The following is a 20,640-nucleotide window of genomic DNA, read 5'->3' as shown; positions in this document are numbered from 1 at the left end:
TGTGTCCAGATGGTTCTGGAATATCTCCAGTGAGGGAGACTCTACACCCTCTCTTGTCTCTGTTCAGTGGTCGGTCACTGCACAGGAAAGTTCTTCCTCATGTTCAGGCAGAACTTCCTGGGCATCAGCTTCTGTCATTGCCTCTTGTCCTATTGCTTGGCACCACTGAGACTGGCTCCATCTTCTTGGCATCCCCCCTTCAGATACTCTTCTCTCTTGAGGCTGAACGGGCCCAGCTCCCTCAGCCTGTCCTCATGAGAGAGATTTCCACCAGGTGCCTGGAGAGAATTGCTGTGATCTGATAATATTAAAACATAATGTGCTCTCAACAAGGGGTACGGAGGACCTGATGCAACAGATCATCCCCCAAACTTGGGAACTGCCCTCAAAGCAGCCACTCTAGCAGCTCCAAAGGTTAAAGTTTGACAAAGTTGGGAGCAATGGAGAACAGTTACAAAGGGAACATCTGGCAGCCCTGGTAACAGGCAGCACCATTCACCCCACCTATAATTAAGCAATCAGTGAAAACCATTAGTGACTGGGAGCTGTACATTAGTCAGTGAGGGAAAATGGACTGGAGTGAAAACACCTTCAATATTGCAAGCGAAGGTTCTGCAAACACTGGAGCAAGCTGGGGGGTAGTGGGGCTCCATCCCTGGCAGCCCCCCGAGTTTGGGGGATTCCCTTCTATAGCAGGTCAACCCCGAAGCAAAGGACGAACCTCCTTATTTATCTTGGCTTTCCCCACGGTAATAATTTTTGGAGGTAGACGAGCTTAAGAGGCCATAAAAAGAAGAAAGGAGCGAGTTTAACACCTCCCAGGCTGCTGAGGAGGTTTTTTAGCCGTGGCTGCGGTGCAGGAGGAACAGCAGGACCCAGCCAGCGCTGAGTGAGCGCTGTACGAGGCAGGGAAGTCCACAGCCAGTTTTGATTTTGACCTTGTTTCTACGAAAGGAAATTGGGAATAATTCTCCCATAAGCTGTAAATTTGCGCTGCTGCGCTCCCGGGCTGGGGGCGAGGGATGGCTGGAGCCGCCCCAGAGTCTGTCGGAGTCAGCAGAGAGGCTGCCAGAGACGCTGAACCGACGCCACGCTCCTCACCCCAAGGATTTTACAGTCCATGGAAGATTAATCTTTTGTCTCCACTTCGTTCCTCGGAGTGGGGAAAAAATTATGTTTGCTGGAAAGGCTGAGAGAGCAAGGCTGTGTGCTGGTAACCAGCCCCAGGCTCCGGCTCGGCTCCGGCACGCGAAGTACCGATGGATAACGCGGCGCGGGCAGACCACGGGTTTAGGGACTGTCAGCGGCAATTAGGGCTTCAAGGGTGGGAAAAAACCTACAGGGCTTTCAGTCAACTATTTAATCCTCGTTGTTTCTGCGGCAACGTGGTTTAGGGTCCGTATCTGCCCTCCTCGCTCAGGTCAACTTTATCTCAGGAGGGAGTTAGGAGCGGGTGAGGGATGCAGGAGCCAGCCCTCGGATGTGCATTTTACACCGATTTGGGGATCTCTGCCACCCCCTGAGCTCACCACGGCTGCACACCCGCGGTGGTGGCGCCCAGGAGAGGAGCTGTGAGCACAAGGAGAGCAAATTCAGGGTTAACCACCCCGAACGGAGCGGCTAATGCCGCACCAGGAGGTGCAAATCTCTTCTGTCAACAGCTCTCACCTTCCTAAATCAACGCGGGTGATGTGCAGCTGCCCCGTGTCCTGCTCCAACACCCTCCCCTGGCCCCGAGGCTCTCACACACGAGGGCATTAATCAATTAGAGGTGACAGTGCCACTGCCATTTGCCACGCCGCTGCCAGGCTTCCTCTCACTGCACACCCCGGTTCACAGGCAGCAAATCCCCATCCACAGGGGAGACTCAGGAATGGCTTTTTTTGTTTGTTTTTTGTTTTGTTTTGTTTTCCCACGGCAGCTTAGATATTTGCCTTTCCTGGGGAGAAATAAAAAATAATACTCGTGAAATAACACTTTGAGGCTCTTCTAAATGTTACACACCAGCTGACCTTTTGGAGCCAGACTTAGGGGTTTATTTCTAATCCCCCAGCCGGGACTTTCAGCAGCTGCAGGTCAGTCCTGCTCCCCGAGGGCTCAAACATCAATCCTCACTGCCACAAAGCTCAGGGCCAGAGCTCCGGTGTTTCCATCCTTCCTGGAAATATATACCCTTGGCTGTGCATCCTGTGCTGCCCTGGGCACCTCCAGGTGGTGTAGGAGTGTGTTTACCATCGGGATTTGGCTTCTCAAAGCATAAATGCGGGTGGCAGGGAAGCTCCAGCCCTGCCATGCATCCCACCGGGATGCAGGGGGTGAAGATTTGCAGCACAGGGCTGCAAAGCTGCAGAGCCCACCTGGAGCCATGAATGCAGAGAGATGGAGATCCTGGGAACACGTGGCCAGCAGAGGATTTCGAGGCAGGCAGGATGTTACCTCTAGGGAAAACGAGGAGGAATGGTCTCTCTGGACAAGGCTTTTCTGTGGGAGGTGGTGGATGCACAGGGCAGTTGCCCCGTTTTCCAGCTCTGCTCCCACTGCAAATGGCTGCAAAAAAATCAGGATTCCCCATGCCAGACATTTACAGCAGCAGCTGTGGAGCACATGTTTTGAGGCTGCCTTTCCTTCCACAGCTCTGTCCACAACCAAGCTGGAAATGGGGCTTTCCTGAGTGCAACATCTGGAATGGCTGCCCAAACTGCATTCGAGCAAAGATCCAAGATGGTATTTCCAAACTCCCCAGCATTTTCCCCCAGCAGCACAGTTAGGAGCCTCTGTTTATGAATCCAGACCTATATTGGCCCATTATTATTTTTTTTAAACTATATTCCAATCCCTTTCAAAGGCAGGAAAATACATTAATATCCATCAAAGAGGGAACACCGTGACACTCGCTCTGACACTCAGATGGGATTTTCCCTGATGCAAAATGCCTGCTGGAAAAAAAACCCCCTGCCTTTGTGGCATGTCATTCTGGGGATTTTGCTGGAGTTTAGGAAACAGCGAAAACAAACAACACAACAGGAGGCTCCAGACAGAGTCCTACACGTACCTGGGGCTGGGCTGATGTTTGAGGTAGTTAATTCAGCCCTCTCACTGCAGGCAAAATTTCACTCCATGTTTCCCTCCAGCAAAAGCACAAGCCCCAAATGGAAAACGTCTGGTTTTAATGAGGCAGAAGGAATGATTCCGGCTCTCCATGGAGATGTGATGTTCACCAAGGGGAGGGGAAGGGCTGGTGGCACACTCGGTGCTGGACCAGCATGACCAGGGTTTGCCTCTCTCTTTCACATCCACAGCCCCTTTCCTGTCTCCTACCAAGCAGGAATTGCAGGATATCACAGCTCCAGGCACCGGCCCTCTCCAGCTGCTCACCTCCCTTGACAGAGGACAAACATCACCAGGGCTTTGAAGCCAAAAATGCCCACGGGAGGTGGAGATGAAACCAGTGGTGCAAAGCAGCTTCATCCCTCCTCCCTCCTGCACCTTGGGCCGGTGGAGGGGTGGGTGCTGTGGGACCAGGAGCAGGATTCCCATCCCAGTGTTGAGCAGCCTCTTTGGAATCCAAGGGGACATCAGCACCCGACACGCCGTGTGGGATAATTCACTGGAGCTGGTTTTTACCATGTCATCTCTTTTTGAGGCTGATTCCCAGGTCTGAAGGGTGGGAAAAGGGGAAACTGGGGGGGGGGGGGAAATGTTCTGTCTGCATGAGTCCTTCCCACAGTTTCCTAGGAGATTGGCTGCCCACACTGAGCCGTTGCTGAAGGCAGGACTGGAGCTGGTGCCCTGCCCTGCACCATCTCCCCCTGCAAGTCACCAAGGTCACACTGTGGAGACCTGGGGGGTGCCCTGATCTCAGGCAGCAGCTGAGCTGCACAGGGACAAATAAAAAAAAACCAAACACACACAAATAAATAAACAAATAAATAAATAGAATTTAAAAATACTTAATTTAAAAAGAAAGCTTAAAAACTTTTCAAAGAGCAAAGTTAGAATATAAAAATTTTAAAATAAAAATTAAAAAATGTTACAGTGCTAAAAAAATTTTCAAAATAAATTAAAAAAAAAATTAAAAGGCACTGGGTGGCTGGGCCCTGTGCACTGCCCTGCGGTGGAGGAAGGGAGTCAGGATGTTGCAGCTTCATCTCTCCAGCTGTGGAGATCCCAGCAGAGCTGTCACATCCTGACCTCTTGGAGGGGACCCTGGACGTTGTCACCAGAACAGAAAATAAACCACATGTGCAGCCCTGAGCAAAGCTGTGCAGGGCCATGAGCACCCCCCCCTTCCTCCGGGCTCTTCCCTGTCTCCAAACCACCAGAAATGTGCCAAAATGGGCCATCTGTGGCACGTCTGCAGTGATGGGGCTCAGGGAAGTGACCTCGGGGCAGTCTGGGAGCCCCAGCCCTGCTATTTTTAACTGAGCATCAGGCCGGGCCATGGAGGGTTTCCTTCCTCTTTGTCTTTTGTGAGCACTGAACAAAGGAAACCCAGATAAACCTCCACTAACCCTCTGCTTTGAGGCAGGGAAGCCCTCGAGAGAAAAAAAAAAAAACAACCAAAAAAAAGGTAACCCAGCACGTTCCTGTGCAGCTCCGGGGTGGACAGTTCAGGCTTGAGAACTGGGAAAACACGGGTGTGTTTTTAGCCAAAAAAAATTGCAACCAGGCACAAAAGTGTTCCAACACTACTGAAAGAAAAAAAAGGGATTTTTTTTTTTTCCCTTTAAAGAGATACATTTAGCTCTAGATAACAAATGGAGGAATCCAAACCAATAAAAATCATAGAACCACAGCATGGTTTGAATTGGAGGGGCCAAACTGAAAGGGTTTACTTATTGTAGATCCCTTTCCCAAAATTTTTACTGTGCTTTTTTGTCTTGGGGGGAGAAGCCAAGCCACCACCACTCCATTTTGACGCCGGCACCAAGAAAATCTCTAAACCACCCAAAAATTTGCCACGAGTTACCAAACACACACCTACAGCTCCAGGACACCTTATTCCTCTGGGTGCAACCACATCCCAGTGGCCCAGCCATTCCCTGGAAAACACAAAGAGGTTTTGCACCAAAAAAAAAAAAAGCTTTGGAGAACGGGCTGTCAGTCGGTGTAATGACTGTCTTTGCAGCTTCGGAGGGTGGCTCTGTTTTGCAGGTAGGCTGCAAAAAAAGTGGCAACATTATGTGGAGGGAGATATAAAAGTATCGGGCTATAAATAGCTCGCAAATACATCGAGCGCTACCTACGCCCAACACAAAAGAAATTGTTTGCCAAATACTTCACGTGCTGCTGTCGGCTTCTCCATTTCTCTTCCCTGGGGAAAAAAAAAAAACAAAAAAACAACAAACCCAACAAAAAACTCCTATATTAATCAGAGAGCAAATATATATACCCTGATAGGAACAGCTCTTGGCTCCACAAGGGAGGAACGTGTGCGATTGCTCGGTTGGTTTCGGTTTGGATTCCGAGCCCGGAATCGCTGATGGCTGTTCACACCAAAGGCCTCTGTGGGAGATGTAAAGCTTTTTTCCCCACCAGTTTTTGCCTTTTTTTCCCCCAGCCTGAGGAGTTGGTGACGGTTTCCCAGCTCAGACAGGGTGCCTGAGCATCCCTCCAAATCAAGCTGCTTTAGTTGTTCTTGCTGGGCCTGGGCCAAGCGGGTTCAGGCTGTGCCTGGGGCCAGAAACCAGAGACTAAGGAGGTAAAGATAAAGAAAACAACCCAGAAAAAAGCAACCTTTTCAAAATTCTCCTCTTTCAGGGTTTGGGAGAAAACACATTCCTGAAATCTTAGAATCATGGAATAGTTTGGTTTGGAAGGGACCTAAAAGCTCAGCTCATTCCACCCCCTGCCATGGGCAGGGACACCTTCCACTATCCCAGGTTGTTCCAAGCCCCATCCAACCTGGCCTTGAACACTTCCAGGAATAGGTCAGCCACAGATTCTCTAAGGGGAAATGCCACATCTCATCCTTCTCCAACCAAGAGCCAACCACTTTTATTGCTTTATGTATTTTATGTATTTTTTTTTATAAAGGCACAGCTTGCTCTGATCTCCTCACCCAAGCTCAGGGGCTTCTGTGCTGCTCCATCCCAGCAGGCTCCTTCCATTCCCAGGCTTTCCCAAACAACAGTCCTCATCTGCACACCATTCCCTGCCATGGCAGGTGGCTCCTGGGGGGCTCTCAGGTGCTGCAGCCCCTGGATCTGTTCATGGATGAAAGGGAAGAGCCGGCGGCCGGGTGGAAAAGGCGCTTTCCTTCCCCTGGGCGATCAAGGGGCTGCAAAGCAAATTGGCTTCTGAAATGTGCCCCCAGTTGGTGGGGTGGGGATGAGGGGAGCTCTGGGACGGATGGGACGGAGCCAGGCTTCACTCACCGCCCCCAGCACCGGCGCGCCGGGGCTGCCCTTGGCGTGGCGTCACTGCGGTCGGGACGTCGGGAACAACCTTCCCACAAAAATCGAGGCCGGGAATCTGAAAATAAAAATATCACAGATGATTTCAGGCTTGCTGAAAGCATGATTGACTGTTTAATTCCCTCCCCCCCCTTCCCCCCCCCACACACACCCCTTTCCTCACGACCGGGGTGACTCAGCCCTGGCACGGACATGGAGGCTTCTCCTGGCTCCTGCCCCTGCCGAGGGAGCGGAAAAAGGACCCTCTTGTGAAACACTGGCAGCGATAACTGAGCCCAGTGCTCGTGGGGCACAACAGCCACTGCCAACGAACACAGAGCCAGCAGGACTCTCCCACACTCAGCCCAGGTGGCAGAAACACCCGCTGTCGAGGAAACCTTCTCCTTTGCCCTGGGATGCCGCTGTTCCTGCTCAACCCCAAATCTGAGGATGCTGAGCGGTTCCGCTGCTGGGCACGGACCTGGTGGGGTGGGAAAGCCAATCCCAACGGTGTTTAGAATGTCACTGGACCAGGGATGGCCTCTGCTTCCAGCAAGTGGCCATGGGAAATGCTGCCCCATCAACCCATCACTGTGCTGGGCTCGGGAGGAAAATAAACCCCACAGCTCAAGGGAAAAAGAGGAGCCCCTTGGGATAACCCATTTCCCAAAGTCACTTTTCTCATTGCTGGGCAAACCTGCAAAGAGGAAAAGCAAGCCAATGGCATGACCAGCATGGGGACCACCGCACTGAGGAATGAGAAAAGTGCTGTCAAAGGAAAATGGGCTCCTTTGGGGCTGCCTTGACTCAGGGCTGCCTGCTCCAGGGCCCTGAGGGCCAGGATGGGCTTGGCTTCAGGGATTAGTTTTAGTATCTGCAAGTCTTCACCATGTGCTAAGTACAAGGTAAGGAAATTCCCCCTTGTCTGGCCCAGCTCCCCTTCCACTCCAGCAAGGAGCAGTCAGTGATTTTCAGGCTCTCCTTTTGCCAATGGTGTTGCAGCTGCTGAGCACAACCCCGGTGGTTTAACAGAGCCGACCCCCCTCCTGGTTCATTCCCCCTCCCAGCTGGTTTTTGCCATTGCTGTCCCCTTTCCCACAGCCACCGGTGCAGGATCCCCACGGCACATGCAGCCCCCACAACCTTTTTGGGGCTGCACAATGTCCCCTGTGTGGGGGGTGAGTGGTTTCATGGGAGTAGGTGTGTGGCGTGCCTGCCTCTTCTCCTGGAGTCTCTCACAGCAATCTTGGCTCTTACGTTATTTTTACACTCCAAGTTTCGAGCTGCAGACATGCACAAGTGCTCTCCAAACACAAAACCCAGAATTCGTATATTTAGAATCCATCATTCATTTAAAAAAAAAAAAAAAAAACCAAAAACAAAACCAACATAAATTCATTGCTCCAAGGGCCAAACTCACAGCTCTGGAGGAAGGACGATGCAGGGTATCTCCTGGGACTGGTGGGAGGTGACTGCAGGATTTGGCTTCCTCCATCCCACTCTGTGAAATGACACGTGCCTGTTTTCCAGCCTCCCTGTGAAGCCAGAAGCTCTCTCCCCTCAGCCAACCCGATCACACAAGCTCATGAGTCCCCAAGTGCACTTTAAGTAAAATACAAAGAGCCAAATCAACATTTAAAACACGAGCACCCACAGGTGCACAAAGACTAAGAGGGTTTGCAAGCCACCGAGCTGCATCTCTCTGAAGATGGAGCAGAGCTGAGCCCTTGTCTCCTACATCAAAAGCAGCCTGTGATAAAAAGATTTAAAAAAAAAAAAAAAAGAATTAAAAAAAAAAATCACAGGAACATTTGCTGCTGGAACTGCTCCTGGGAAGGGCGGGATGTCTGGAAGGAGCCTGTGCACACAGTGTGCTCCCAGGGAGATGTGACATCCCTGCGCCCAAGCTTGGTGAGATGCAAAGAGCATCCCCCAGTTTGGGGCCACCCTGGGCTCTGTGGTGCCCACCACGAGCACGCTGAAGCCCAGCCCTGGGGCAGCACAAACCAAACCGCTGAGAGAATGTAACCGAAGCCGGTGAGGAGGCGGCTCTCTGCAGATGGCATCAGTGCTGGCTCCACTGCCAGCTCCACGGTGTGTCATCGCTTCTGCTCAGCCCTAAGTGATGCAAATATAGAAAACAATGTCATTGTTGCTAGGATTTTTGGCCCCAGGCTGCCTGGCCAGGCTGGGAGCGCAGGGTGGTGCTGGGGAAGGACGGCCACCAGGAGTGGTGTTATTTCAGATGAAGAGGAAGATGAGTAACTTCTCCAAGGCTGAGTCCTCTCAGTGCTTCAAATGCTTCTTTAAATGGCTCAGAGCTCAGTTATCAATAATGCTTTTGGCTCCTGTAGGTCTCCAGGACATCAAAGCACGTGTCTGCTGGGGTTTGGGAAGCCCCAAGTGACCCCATGACCCAGGTGTGCTGTGCCCCAGCCCCAAGCTCTGAACTCATGGAAACATCTCAACCTCAATGCACAAACCTACCAGAAATTGGTATTTGTAAAACACCAGACATCCTTATTTACCCCTAAAACTCTCTCTCAATGCCAGACCAAGCACAAAGTCAGGGCATCAGTGAGGGTTGGAGCCCCATTAAACCCTTCCACATCACCCCACTGTCTCCCACCACATGGCCAACACATGGCATGAGGCAAACGGTCCAGCAGCAGTGACCCCATCTCAGCTTTGCTGCCCTGGAAGCAGTGAGGACACAGGACAGTGGCTTTGCCATTGTCTGCCCCAGGCTTGTCTCCTCTCCCAGTCCCTGTTTTGCAGGGGGAATTGTGGGCAACACATTCACTCCACTCAAAAATAGGATTTTTCTTTTAAAAGCTCTGTGGCCAGTGGCTCTGTGTGTCCAGAGAAGGGAATGGAGCTGAGGAAGGGTCTGGAACACAGTTCTACTGAGGAGCAGCTGAGGGAGCTGGGGGGGCTCAGCCTGGAGAAAAGGAGGCTCAGGGGGGACCTTCTCTCCCTGACAGGAGGGGGGAGCCGGGGAGGGTTGGGCTCTGCTCCTGGGGAACAAAGGACAGGACAAGAGGAAACAGTCTCAAGTAGCAGTAGGGGAGGTTTAGGTTGGATTTTAAGGAAAGTTTCTTCCCAGAAGGAGTGTTCAGGCACTGGTACAGACTGCCCAGGGCAGTGGTGGAGTCCCCATTCCTGGAGGGATTAAAAAGCTGGGTGGATGTGGCACTTGGGGACATAAGTGGTGAGCTTGGCAGCGCTGGGGGAACGGTTGGACTCGATCTCAGAGGGCTTTTTCAACCTGAACGATTCTGTGAATCTGTGATTCTGTGACCACCAGCTCTGAAACCCCTCAGGGGGGCACAGAGCTCCCAGAGGTGCTGCACCCTCCTTGCCAGGAAGATTAATTTCCACCTGATTACCTGCTGATCTCCCATGCAAGGGAGAGCACAGGGCCTCTGACGAGACTGCTCCAGCTGGGAATTGCAAACCCTCTTGCTCTATCTGCCGGTAGCAGGACACGGGGGGTCCCTGGCACGGGGCCGAGAGGATGGGATGGGGAAGGCAATGGGAACAGCCTTGCACAGGAAAACCTGGAGTGCTCCATTGTCCAAACATCTGACATCCAGCCTCAGCCTGACCAGCTTCTTGTCCCTGAAAATACGCAGCCGTGACTTATTTCCAGGGAACGCGAGCGCCCGTTTAAACAAATCCCTGACAAATGAAGGCAAGAAACCATTTCCTCCCTATTTCCTTCCATTAGAAACGAAACACTGCCATTAATCACCAATAAAGAAATAAAACTCCTAAACGATCTGCTGGTGACTGGTTGAGTCAGGTCCCTCTCCCGGAGCTCGCCGTGGATCCAACCCCAGGCACAACTGGAATCATTCTGGCTGTGCTGAGCCAAACCATTGCTCTCTCCCACATTCTAAAAAAAATGAGGATGCAGAGCTGCTGTTGGGGGACGTGCAGGGCTCGCTGATGCCCAGCCCTATGTGCACCCCCACCCTATTACTCCAATTACTTTCATTTTTTTAATCTGATTAATTTTTTTTTTCTCTCCCTCCAGGAAAAGCTTGTGTGCAAGAACCCTTTAGGAAAAAATCACACCCTGCCCTGGGTACAAGTTATTCCTGGGGAGATTCCAACTGGACATAAGAGGAAAATTTTTCACAATGAGAACAATCAGCCATTGGAATAACCTCCCCAGGGAAGTGGTGGTTTCCCCAGCGCTGGACTCCTAAGGTTTGCCTGGATGTGGTGCTGGGCCATCTTGTCTAGACCACGTTTTCGCCAAGAAAGGTTGGACCAGACGACCCTTGAGGTTCCTTCCAGCCTGGGATTCTAGGCTTCTATGAAATATTAGGGTGTCTTATTAAGAGCTATTATTTTGCAAACCATCCAGCAGCCTCCAGCCCCAGTGACTGTTTCATCCCACACCCTGCCTGCCCCTCTCCAAAAGCAAATCCCGTGAAATGGCAGCGAGCAAATGCCTGGAGGCTGTTCCAGTGCTCACAGCCCCAGGAAAGCAGCCGGTCCCTGGGACACCATGTCCCAGCCAAGCACTGCCAGGAGCAGCTTGCTGGTAGACGGAGCAATTATCCCCGGCAAGGAGAAGGGCAGACGCTGCTGGCAGAGGGTGCGGGAATTCTTCCTGCATTTCCAGGCTTGGTTTGTGGAGATAGCTTTGGGCTGGTTTGCTTTTTGTTTTTGGGCCAGATCAGGATCTTCCTTGTGCACCGTGCATGGAGCTGTTGGCAAAGCACAGCCCGCCACAACCCGCAGTGGAAGCTGCGCTGGATGCGGCTCCCAACGTGTCAGATTCCAACATCAGCACTGGAGCTGCTGGGGCAGAGGGGTCTTCTACACCCCAGCGTTAGGAAATCCCTCAGTACCTGTGCACAGCTCAAAAAAGGCTCCCTTTCCTCAGAAAGATTGGCTCTAACAACAATTCTGTGGACACTGAGCACATGGAAAAGTCCCTGTTTCTGTATCTGGTCAGAATTCTCCTGGGAAATAGGGGGACTTCATAGAATCACAGACTGGATGCTGTTTAAGGTCCCTTCTAAATAAAACTTGTTCCAACCCCTATGCCATGGGCAGGAACACCTTCCACTAGCCCAGGTTGCTCCAAGCCCCGTCCAGCCTGGCCTTGGACACTTGCAGGGATCCAGGGGCAGCCACAGCTTCTCTGGGCAACCTGTGCCAGGGCCTCACCACCCTCACAGGCTAGAATTTCTTCCCAATACCACATTTAAATCTTCTCTCTTTACATTTAAAGCCATTCCTCCTTGTCACTCCCAGCTTTTCTTGTTGGGGTGAGCGTGGAACAGACCATGGGGTGCTCATGGCACGATGTGACCTGTGGGGTCACAGCCGGGATGGTTCTGTGGCCATAGGATGGGGATGTTGCCTCCTCCTCCTGCTGCCTTCTGCACCCTCCAATCGCACCACACCCACACTGGGACACCCCCAGGAAGGGATCTCACAGGAAAGCACGTGCCAAACCCCAGGGACATCCCCACCACTGGTGAGGAGCTGGGGTGCTGATCTTCCCCTCCCAACCCCAGCCCCCCTCGTGCCGGGGAGCCAGGATTCGCTCTATCCCAGCACGGAGCGAGACATTTCCTGCCCCAGCACTTATCTCCATGGCCAGGCAGCTTGAGGAAGCTGAACACCCTTGTGCTGCTGCTCAGTGGCTGCTGGCCAAGGGTGCACTTGTGTCTGACACAAACACGGCGGGGCCGTCGCGGGCACGGCACACGGGGCTTGGCCGGGGCTGCTCTGGGGTGGCAGCACATCCCCACGGGGACAGGCTGCAAATAAACATTTCTGACCCGATTTCACTCCTACCATCACGCAACTCCACGTGGACACATCCTCACCATGCCCCTAGCCCGTGCGTGGGATCTGATATTTGAGTTCCCAGGTACAGTGATGCACCCCAAGATGCTGCTGCAAAGCCTCCAGCAACCAACCATCACCACAAATGAGCTCAAACCCCTCAGCAAACCTCGGCTGACAACCCGTGAATAGAAATAACAGGGAACTTACTAAATAAATTGTGCTGGGAGACATTCATCTCCATTAAAATACCCTCACACGGGGGCTGGAGGCATCAGGGTGAGGTGCCTGGTGCCTTCAGTATTTTGCACCCCTGCAACCACATGAAGAAATGCCAAAAACATGCAAAACCTCGATAAGGACGGCGTGGAGGAAGCGTAACTGAAATCCTTGGGTTTCATAATGGGCCATGACAATAGCCCAGGTTGCTGCCAACTTTCCTTTCGTGCACCAAGCAACAAGTGCACTCAGAAACTTCAGGCTCTCTGCAAAGAAAAGAGCTGAAAGGGAAAGAAATGCTGCCAGAGGAGCAAGTTTTGGGATGGTTTTCTGAATTTCAGCTAGTTTTTCTGTGAGATGGTGAGAAATGTCCCCTCCAGCAGGAGCTGGGGCTGCCCTTGCTCATCCCCAAAGGAAGGAGCAAAGAAAATAATTATCCTGAGATTCACTAGCAGAGGGAAAACCACAATGTTTTCTGATAAATATTCATGCTTTGCTGTAAATTCCCTTGTGGCAATGGCTTCTGTGGCATCCAGGCACTTTTTGCATTTCAAAGTTGGGATTTTCAATGCAAATGCTGCTGAGCAGCCAAATCTGGGCTCTGGTGTGTTCCAGGGGACTGGAGGGGCACAGGCACCCTCAGCTCTTCAGGCCATGGGTTTGGCTCCTGGGGAAATCCTCAGTCCAGCTGGAGGATGGGATGGAGGCAAAAATCCCCCAAGGAATTTGTTTAGGGAGATGCTCAGGTGAAGCCATTTCGTGTCCCTATGAAGATGGGGAGCTATGGGGGCTCCAGAGGTGATTGCACCACCCTGCTGGGGAAAAGGCAGCTGTGAGTCAAAAGTCTTCAAGCAGCAGCAGAAATGGGTGAAAAAGCAGTACATTTGGGAGCTGAGCTCTGCAGAGGGTTTGTGCCATAACAGGGGCTGCAGAGACCCAGCTCCAAAGCCCAGACAAAGTGTTTGGGCCCTGGGAGGACGCACAAAATCCTCCCTGAGCTCCCTCATGGGAGGCTGGGGACCCCGTGGGACCTCAGTTTTGGGCACAGCCAGGAATGGTTGTGGGGCCACATCACCCCTCCATCCCCACCAGGGATTGGGGTCCCAGGGCAGCAAACAGCATCCCCGGGCAGAGCAGTTGACATCTGCACAGGTCACTGGGCTTGCAAAGTGTTTGGGATTTGCATTTGATTAAGATTAAGTGGTAGGAAAATAAAGGCAGCCAGTTCCTCACAGCAGCTGGGCCAGGGCGAGGTCCAGTGATGAAGGAAAGAGCGGGGATGGGGAGGAAAAAAAAACCCCAAATTTGATCCAAAGGGGCTGGAGAAGGGCTGGGACCTGGGGATGCTCAGCATGGCCAAAGCAAACACACCCCCTGCTCTGGAGATAGTAGGGGTTTGTCCTCTCTGCTCTGACACAGAATTTGTATATGGAAAAAACATGCCAGGCTCATGACAACAGCCCTGCTCCATCTGGATAAATAGTTAACTGAGCAGTCAAAATAGCCCCTGCTACAAAACAGCTGCTGGGACAGGAGACAGCGGCAGAAGCATCACTGGAAAAACGGGATGGGAGGAAGGAAGTGATTGAGCGAGGGGATGTGCCAGAGGAGAGCGGGGAACAGGCAGCAGCAGCCAGCCCTGCCTGAGCCCAGATCCCTCAGCAGTGCCCCCCACCAGCCCCTTCCCTGCCTGAAAAGGGGTGCTGGAGTGGGCCCTGTTCCTGCCCCAAGCACTGGTGACCAGCAGGTGCCACAGGACATGAGGGTGCCCCACAGCAGTGCAGGGGCACAGCCAAAACTCTGAACAACCTCTGCTTACCAGGAGAGCAGGAACAGGAGCTGCAGGGTGGGAGGAGGTGCTGGACCTGCTGGAAGCAGAGGAAGAGCTCACCCAGGCCGTGCAAAGGGCTTTTAAAGGAGGACTCAGCCCTTTTCATTCCTGACTGATTAGGCAGGGCTTAGCCCTGATGCACACACCTGGACCAGCTGCCTGCACCTGCAGGCCTGGATTAGCTTCTCCCACCTGCTGCACAGCAGGCACAGGGTCACCAAAAGGGAAGTTTTCCAGCAGAAAGCTCGTGGATAGAGAGGAGCCTGTCCCCCAGTCCACCCCTGCACCCCACACAAACCCCCCAGCCCTGGGTGAGGGGTGAGCTGAGAGCCAGGTCTGCTGTCAGGACCAGTTTCCCCATGGTTGGGACAGGGGAATTCTCCAGGGTGGGCAGCCAAGGAGCTTCCTCAGGAACTGGGCAGCATTGGAGAGCACAGGGCACCCTCAGCCGTGACTCCCAGCTGTGCTCAGTGCTGTGGGAAGGGCCCAGCACCTCACTGGGGGCTCCTCCTGAGCATTCCATGCTGCTGGGAAGGAGCTGGCACAGCTCCCCACTCTCCAGACCCCCGTGGCAAAGCTCCCAACGGGAATGGCTCTGCAGGATGAGAGGGACAGAGCCTCTCTGCACCCATGGGTGCTGGGATGCATCACATCAGGCTTTGATCACAGCAGGGGAGCTGGTAGGGCTGGAGGAGTTTGGGTGCGTTGGAGCCAAGGGAGATTTTGGGAAGGAAGGGGATGAAAACATTGAGATTCTGGAGCCACTGCCCCGGGGACAGGTGTGGGGTCACCAACTTTGGGATGCAAAGTGCTTTTGTCCACCTTGCGGCAAGCCCAGAAGGGTTATGGGGACAGGAGTGCTTCAGTGGGTCTCAAATCCGATTCCCAAAGGAAAAGCCCAAGCTAAGACTGGATTTTGCCATGATGGGATGTCACATGGTTGATGAAGAGCCACTTCTGAGCCCACAGCCTTCCTGGGACCTCTCCCATCCCTCCCCTGTCATCTGTTGCTCCATGAGACATATGACATGGCACACATTGCCACTGTGGGCAGGGATGTGACCCCACAGCCCTCACCTGGCCCCATTAGCTGTGACTGTATTCCCAGACCAATCACCTGAACCACTCCACCCTTTCCAGTGCAGGGAAAACACCTGCAGGGATTCACACACCTGGAGGGGTGTTACTGCCTCTGGACAGGGAGAAAACACACCTGTGCTCACCCAGCCAGAGGTGCTTTGGCAAAAAAGGGGAACATTTTCTTTTCAAGTGCTGTTTGCATGATCTCTAGGTGGTACCTGCAGTGCTCGTTTGTTAATGATTTCTAATTGATTTACTAAATCCCAGCAGTGCCGCTGCCGGGAGCAGCAGATGCTCCGGGTGGGTTTGGGCACAGCATTAGGAAGTGTCACAGATGGCTCCAGTCCTGAGAACCAGGCAGTGCAGGATGGATTAAAAAAATCATAAAAAGATTTATTAACCCTTCGAGAATTATTGTTCTGTTCTCTGATACAAAGGGGGACGAGAGCTCGCTCTGAAATCTCCCAGTTGGAAAAGGCCTCGAAATGTCAACATTCCCAGGGAAAATTAGGGAAGGAAAAAAAAAAGTTGTCCTTCTTTAGCCAAAACATCGTATTTCTGCGAAGTCACTTCGTTTTTCTTTGTGATTTGTCAAAGCTGGTAACAGAGTGCAAAATAAAACAAATTATTTCCAAACAAGAGTAACTTTACAACAAAAAAATGTAAATATTTGTCCTGACGGAGCGAAAAGGGCTGCTACAACACTGTCAAGATCTTCCCTCACCCCTACTTCCCCACCCAGCATGTTTTGCTTTAGTTTTTACGAGGAATCAACAGTTGGAGTAAGCTCTTGGATTTTCCAATGGAAAAGAGCTGGAGGGACGCTCTTCCTACAAGTTCCGCCAATTAGCGCCTGGCTCCCCAGCCCGCGGCTGCTGCGAATTTTCCATTGCTGGAAATCTTAAATATCAAAACTGGATGTTTTTCTCCAAGACAAATGGGAGCGTGGGGCAGGAGCAGCCGCCTCCCTGGTTTCTGGGTCCGGCCGAGCGTGACCGATCCCTCCTGAAAGGCTCGTTTTCCACCCAACAGCAGCTTGGTTTTGCCTGCCCGCGGGGTGACGAGCAGCGGGAGAGCTGGGACAGCCCTAAAACGCTCCAGCTGTTCTCCTGCCCTTCCTGCCTGCGCTCCCCAGCACTGCTCCATCCCTCCCGGAGCAGCTGCACGGATGTGCCCGTGCTCCAGATGTGCAAACCCGCAGCAGCGAGTCCCCGCGGGGCTGGAATCGGGGACATGGCTCGTGTCAGAGCAGATCCTGAATATCTGGAATTTCAGGCAAGACCTGACAGCTATAACACAGTGCCAGGCTCAGCTCCTGCACAGGGGGTGAGGGTCGGATGAGGTGCAAGACCTTGGTGGCGTTGCCAAACCCATCCTTGTTTAATTAAGAGCATTAAAGGTCATTTTTTTGCTTTTTAAAATGATAACACCCCCCCCACACACACACCCCAAATACATCTTGTTAATCAAAAATACAATTTCCAACACATTAAATATTTGGAAGCGACACCAAAGCTGCAGGGCAACAAACAGCAGTAACATTTGGGTGAAACAAAGAGGTTTTGTTGGATTATTTTGTTGCCAGCTTGCACAAAAGTAGGGCCAAATCCTGGCAACCTGCTCCCTGCCTCAGCCCACCCTTGTCAGCAGGACCATCACGTCTCCATGTCCAGCTGGGGCTCTGCATCCCCAGGCATTTCCCTGCTCCTTTCCAGCATCACTTCGGGTCCCAGCGGGAAGCGCTGGAGCTCTGGCACGGTGGGATTAAACGTTGCAGCCTGGGGGTGGATTTCTCTTCCGGGCTCCAGAGGTTCTCCGGAGATCTCCTGGCGATCCTGGTGAGTCATCCAGCAGCGGAGAGCGTGACTCAGCCACGCCGGGGTTGGATGCAGGGAGCAGGGGAGCAAAAACTGGCAGCTCGGCCATGCCCAAGCAGTGGATCCCACGGCCCCAGTGCCAGGGACAAACCTCAGCCACATCTGGAAGGGGAAGAATGAAACATGGGAAAAGAAAAGCAGGATCCTTGTGGTCAAGTCGCCCTGATAAAGGTCACGATAAGCCTTTTTTCCCCTCACTTTTTTGTTGAAACCCAGGCTGGCGCAGGAGAAACACCTTGCAAATGAAGGGTAATTCCCCTGGGATGGTTTCCACCGCTGGATGTTTTCCCTCTGGGCACACAGCAGCCACACCTCGTGAATGTGGAATATTTTCCTTTCTTAAGTCTCCCTAAAAGGCAACGCAAAGCCCTGGGAAGGCTCCTGGTACCAGGGAAAGCACAGGGTCCTAAGGGGGAAAAGCCTCCACACTGTGCTGAACCCAGGGCTGGGGCAGTTCCAGCTGCCCAAGTGGACACATGAGGTCGATATCCCAAAAGCACTAATTTGGGAGAGTTTTTTGCATGAGGGGGAAGTATTCAATGAGAAAAACCCTGTGGTGTATCTGCCGAATTCCCACTGATGGGACGTGGGGACATCACCACTCCTGACCCTTCCCAAGGAGTCTGGCTGCAAACAACATCTCCCCCAGCTCTGCTCCACCACGAACACGGTGATTTTAAGGGCAAAAACCAGCAAACAAAGCTGTGCCCAGGGGCTGAGCAGGCTGGTTTGGGGCCACTGCCTGCAGAAAACTGATCCCAGGGGAGAAAGGAGTTTCCTTACCCGGGAAGGGTGAGGAGGGCGCAGGACCAGGGCAGGGCTTTTCTCAGGAGTTTTGTTTAGGTGGCAGAGAAGTCTGACGGCAACAGAAAGGAGCTGGAAAAACAAACAGGTGTGTCCGGCAGCAAAGGGGCCGTAGCTATAGCAATGGGACAGGCCCTGTTGACAAAAGGCTGCACAAAGGACCTTCTTGAGAGATTGAAAGTGGTTTATGAGCTGGCAGGGCTTCCCGGGAAGGTGCCGGGGCTGGGTCACGGCCGTGGGAGGCAACTGCTGAAAAATCAGGACAGGGGGACCTGCAGTGAGCACAAACCTGCCCCCTCCGGCATCCCCCGGGGCTGGAGCTGGGCTGGGGGTTCATGGACATGGCTGGTTGTGCTCAGGGCTGCTCCATCACTCCCGGCAGCACAGCAGGGTCCCAGCTCCGCAGCAGGAGCCCCAAAGGAATGGTTTATTTTGGGGATCACCCAGCCCTGCCTGCCAGATGCTGCTCTTCCAGTGTCACCTGTTGCAGCTGCAGCCTGGGGCTGGTGCTCCCTGGCTTGTAGAGATCTCCAAAGGCTGGTACCCTGCCCGGTGCTTTAGCTGGACACACCCTCGGGCTTCCCTTGATCCCATCCCAGGCACCTGCAATGGGAGAGGCAAAAAGCTGCTCCAAGAGCCCTGCTGGCAGCACCCAAAGCAAAACCATGAGCAGTAGCAGGTCAAACCAACACCCATCACAGGGTGTCCGGGGGTGCAGCATCCCCAAACAGCCCCAGCCCCCCCGTCTTGCCTTGTTTCTTCTACATCCCCTGCAGAAAGGGGGGCTCTGGCACAGCCAAATCCTCCTGAGAGATCTGGCACAGCCAGAAGAGACACATCTGAGCCAGGAGTTTGGCTGTGCCACCAGAGGAGAAGCTCAGAGAGCTGAACTGCACCACCAAGAGGGCAGAGCCAGGCTCGGGGTGCCAGTGTGGGATGGGTGGTGGGACACAAACACCAGCCTTTGTCCAGACAGATTCACACTTAGGTCAAGTTTTGCTCCAGGTGAGGGCTCCTGAATCCTCCAGTGAACCTCTTACCAGCTGGGGCTAAGCTGCAATTGTCTGGTTTAACTCATCCAAAGGACTAGTTTGTAATTGAAGCCACAGGTCGTTGTGACCTCGTGTACAGCCACATCAAGGAGGAAAAGTCTTAAAAGGAAAAAAAAGCCAGAGGCTGCCCTGGGAAGACAATGGGCCACCAGCACATGACAGCCCACGGTGGCACTGACAGCCCATGGTGGCACTGACAGCCCATGGTGGTGTCCTGGCTGTGTCCATCAGGGCAGTAAAGGGCTGGTGGGTCACTCGTGTGCAGGAGCTGCTTCCTGAGGAGGGAACAAACTAGACCCAAACCCAGGAGAGGCCAGGCCTGCCGCGGGGTGCAGAGGATGCTTTCTGCGAGGGAGCAGGACTTGCCCCCAGGGAATGCAAGCTCCTCTTGCTCCGGAGCCCGGGAATAAAAGGCAGAGCTGTCCCCGCTGTGTCAAACGCGGGGTTTGCAACTCCGGGAAGCTGCAGAGCCGCTCTCGGCCAGGTGAGCTGGAGCATCTCCAGCTGAGCCGGACCCCCGGCAGCCGGGCAGGTCCCCGCTCCCTCCCGGCGCTCCGTGGGCAGCTCGGGCAGCTCGGGCAGAGCCGGCAGCCGCTCCGGGGGCGAGAGCCCCGCCGGGGCTGCGTGCCAGGAACAGGCGCTTCCCGGTGCCCGCCGCAGGACACGCTGTTCCCAGCTGGGAATCTCGGCTGCCTGGCGAGGGGAGCGCTGGAGGCAACGAGCTGGGAAGGAAATGGGATTTTACTGCTCCAAGAGCAGCAGCCGCTCACGCCGCGGCAGGCGAGGGCACCGACGGCTCCGACTCTGCAGCTGTCCCGCAGTGGAGTGTTGGGGAAAAAGCAGGGAAAACCCACCAGGAACTGGAGGCACCTTTCTTGTGCCCTTCTAACAGTGATTTTGGATGGGAGGAGGCCTCGTGGAGCAGAGCAGCGTCTCCAGTTCCTACAGCAAGCACAAGGATGGAGGACAGGCAGTGGGACCTCCTGGATATCAGTCCACACACTCCTCATCCATGGATATCCCCCCTCAACTCGTGTGGGCTTAATTAAAGAGAAGCTATAACCTCTCAGCAGCAGCTCTGCTGGTGCTAAGCATTATTAGTACAAAATTCGGGAGGGATTTGCTTTACTCTCAGAGAGCCTTTGCGTTTCTGGTAAATAAAACAACTATTTTCAGCTCCCCAGGTCCTGCCTCCACAGGTTTGACTCCCTCGAGCAAAGGAAAAGGCAGGAGCCAGAGCAGGGAGAGGGAGCTGGGGAGGATGCTGAGCACAGAGCACACCCTCCCAGGTGCCAGCAGCTCTGGAGAGGCTGAGGCATCTCCTGCAGAAAAGAAGGTGCCAAAAGATCAAACACATCACGGTGCATTTTGAAACTGGAGAATGAGTGGAGGGGAAAAAAAAAAAAGATGTCGTTTAAAATCCAGCAGCGCATCCAAACCCGACCCCACGGAGGATGAAACGCTCTTTTCTGTTTAAATATTAACGCAGTGTGGAGGAACAAAAACATTAAAAAAAAAAAAAAAGGAAAAGAGAAATACCATTGGTGGGGAGAAAAAGAGCCCAACCT

At 53.2% G+C, this 20,640-nt stretch overlaps 1 long non-coding RNA gene across 1 annotated transcript; it reads right to left on the bottom strand.

Moving 5' to 3' along the window:
• Window positions 1-5,926: 5,926 nt before the first annotated feature.
• LOC120324833 lies at window positions 5,927-8,047 on the bottom strand. Its single transcript, XR_005566486.1, has 3 exons — window positions 7,816-8,047; window positions 6,378-6,474; window positions 5,927-6,299 (listed from the first exon to the last, which is right to left on the bottom strand). It is a non-coding gene; the product is annotated as an uncharacterized LOC120324833 (long non-coding RNA).
• Window positions 8,048-20,640: the final 12,593 nt, after the last annotated feature.

The sequence above is a fragment of the Pipra filicauda genome, unplaced genomic scaffold (genome assembly GCF_003945595.2).
Source record: "Pipra filicauda isolate LSUMZ 115617 unplaced genomic scaffold, ASM394559v2 scaffold71_size5581439_pilon, whole genome shotgun sequence".
In the NCBI taxonomy this organism is placed as follows: Eukaryota; Metazoa; Chordata; class Aves; order Passeriformes; family Pipridae; genus Pipra; species Pipra filicauda.
The sequence above is the reverse complement of the archived record's forward strand: the minus strand, read 5'-3'. Positions and strand labels throughout refer to the sequence as shown.